This window comes from Nymphaea colorata, chromosome 13 (genome assembly GCF_008831285.2).
Source record: "Nymphaea colorata isolate Beijing-Zhang1983 chromosome 13, ASM883128v2, whole genome shotgun sequence".
Taxonomy (NCBI): domain Eukaryota; kingdom Viridiplantae; phylum Streptophyta; class Magnoliopsida; order Nymphaeales; family Nymphaeaceae; genus Nymphaea; species Nymphaea colorata.
In genome coordinates this window covers 5,016,026-5,018,903 of record NC_045150.1, presented here as the reverse complement: position 1 = coordinate 5,018,903, position 2,878 = coordinate 5,016,026, and the positions used below count along the sequence as shown (strand labels likewise).

Sequence of the window (2,878 nt, the reverse complement as noted above, 5' to 3'; positions counted from 1 at the left end):
TCTTGGTATAGTTGCCTTCATATAATGCTAACAGCTAGTTGTATTGAAGACAACCCAGGTCCACAGCCTATAAAGTAAGGGTGAACCACGAGCTGAGCAATCAAGCTCGGCTCGTTAAAACTCGGCTTGAAATCGAGTTCAAGTCAGCTGTTTTAGTACACGAGCTGAGCTCAAGCTCGTATTTCGACTCATTTTTTTAGTCAAGCCAAGTTCGAGTTCACTGAACTCGAACTTTTAAGCTAGACTCGGCTCGAGTAAAGATCGAATAGCAAAATGCAATTATTAGTTATTTTGTTCCTTCTGTTTTGAGTCTCATTTCTAGACATGTGTTCTCTCTCCTCACTTTCTTTGTTTTCATCCAAATGGGAGGCCGGCACTGTCTCACCAACGATGGGCGATCGGTGAGGCTGCAAATCGCTTCTCCTCTGTTGCAGATCAGCCAATGCCCAAGGTGCTATACTTTCTCTGTCTCTCAATCTCTCTCTCAATCTTAAACTCCCAAGGCTTCAGAAAATCTTCATTCAAGCGACGGTTTTAGAAGTCCTCACTCAACGAGGGTTGAGCGAGTGAGGGTTTCTCTGCTCTACCCTCGCTCAAGTAGTTTTCTCTTTGATGCCCTCGCTTGCTAGAGCGAGAGTTTCTGAAACCCTATCGCTCAACTGAGTGAGGGTTTCTTGAACCCCTTGCTCAAAGGGTTTCTAAAACCCTTAAAAACCCATGATTGACAAGTTTTTCCTCTGCAGATTGACCTTCCCCTGTCGCCCCTGTTGCTGTAAACGAGTTTGTCGAGCCTTAGACTTGAGCTCGAGCTGAACAAGAAACTGCTGAGTTGAGGTCGAGTTACTTCCATCGAGCTATTCTCGAGCTCGAGCTCGAGCTAGCTGAACTCAGGCTCGACTTGGCTCGTGTTCACCCCTACTATAAAGCAGTAAACCTGGTGATGGGTCAATACTTGTTGTCTGAAGCTTGTACACAAAACCAATTAGTGATAAAAGGCTTTGTCTGCTTCAGTCATGGATGGGATAGATGGGAAGGAAATGTTGCCTGCACCATGTTGGCATGTAACTACTACAAACACTTTCTGACTGGGATCTTTGCATTTAGCATCAGAGATAAATGAAAAGGCTTTGTGTATTTATCTGCAATAGTACTAGTCTAGCCTTTATATGCAAACTAAAATTGGTAATTGCATGGCATTTGTGTTGGGACTCAACATCATTAAAAAAACCAGTTGAGACCTGCCATACTAGACGTTTGAGTTCATTGTGGGTCAAGTTGTTAAATACACCCAATTTAGATGTTTTGGAACCAACCTACCTAACTAGCTAGGTTTAATAGAGCCGTTGTGGATGAACCCACCTCAATTTGAATCTCCATAGGGAATAGAGACACCATGAATTATATATCCACTTACTGTAAAAGAGTATCCATCTTACCCGCAGCCTGATCACAGTTGAACCATGTGCTTGTAGATCCTCTCAACTTCATAATAGGGCCACTTCAGTGTCTTGATACTTTACATAAATGTGCACTATTGGATTTTCTGGCTTGTTTCTTGGGTCTACAAGGAGCAAACGTAGAATAGCTGCAGGAACGCAGAATGTGTCCTTTTCAGCTGGTTCTCTTGTGCCTTTGTGGGATGATATTGTGTATTAATTGTTAGCTTCTTGAGTTAAGATTAAAATGTTACAAAAATTCAACTAGTAAATCGGATCTAATAGACTTGAAGATTAATAATGTAGCATTTACATGTCATAAACTTTGGTACATCATAGTTTCATGTTCCTTTTTGTTCCTATATTTTTTAACTTTATAATTATATTTTTTATTGTTTCTTCTATGCCTTTCTTTTCTTTTTCATGCTCTCACATATTTTTTCTTATTTTTTTGTTTTTCTATTTCTCATTTGGAAACCCTAATTTCACCCTAAGATTGGTGGGTTTTAGGGAATGGATAAGACATGCAGCCCCAAAATATGGTTAAAGACTAGGCTGCGGTTAAGAATTAGGTAGCATACAGGGTGAAGACATACCAAATCGAAGTGTTCCACGACCTGTCTGCACCAGGCCAGCCACCGGTCTCAACTTGGGATACTTCCACCGCCTCTAGATTAATTAAAGTTTCATAGCTCTTTCAAGAATAAATGTTGTAGCATGAAATAAAAGATGAATGTAATCGCATATATGCAGTGCAGTAGTTATAATGCCTTCTTAATTTGAATAAGTTTGCTGCATGCTCTTGGATTTTGTCAAAGTAAAGAATATGTAGTCTATGCTTTATAATTATGACTTGACTTACTTTTTTTGTGTAACAATCATGCAGGCTACATTCTTAATCATTTAATTTTATTTTCCTTTCTATTCTTCTTCTCCCATTAATCTATAGTAACCATGATCATGGTACATAATTAAGGTTAATTTTCTGTGTATTAGTGAATATCATATTAAGGATCATATTCAACTAGACTATAGTGACGAAAGTCGCGACGATCAAGAAGCTATGGAATTTACAGCCAGTAAAATTTTTGAGAAGACATTTTGTGACGATTAGCACTTTGGAAGTTAGATTAGTGCATATAACATGTTGTTATGAATTTTGTAATTGTTTTGTTATAACATGTTCAAACATACAGTTCGAACAGAACATAAATAAATATAGACAGGATAGAAAGAACTAATTATGGATGACACAAACATTAGACAGAATGGATAGATAGGACATAATAAAAACAAACGTTAGACAGGACAAACAAAAACATCATTGTCCATGAAGACAGGACAGTAGTGTGATGGACAGAACATTTTGTCTGTCATGTCCCAATGGACATCAATCAAATGACCTCTAAAGTACCTAAAGTAGGTCTTGTACCTTACGAGGA

General features: G+C 38.5%; 1 long non-coding RNA gene across 1 annotated transcript; it reads left to right on the top strand.

Annotated features, from left to right (window-relative positions):
- Positions 1-319: 319 nt before the first annotated feature.
- On the top strand, positions 320-2,360 carry LOC116266773 (uncharacterized). Its single transcript, XR_004175421.2, has 3 exons — positions 320-451; positions 744-1,061; positions 1,932-2,360. It is a non-coding gene; the product is annotated as an uncharacterized LOC116266773 (long non-coding RNA).
- Positions 2,361-2,878: the final 518 nt, after the last annotated feature.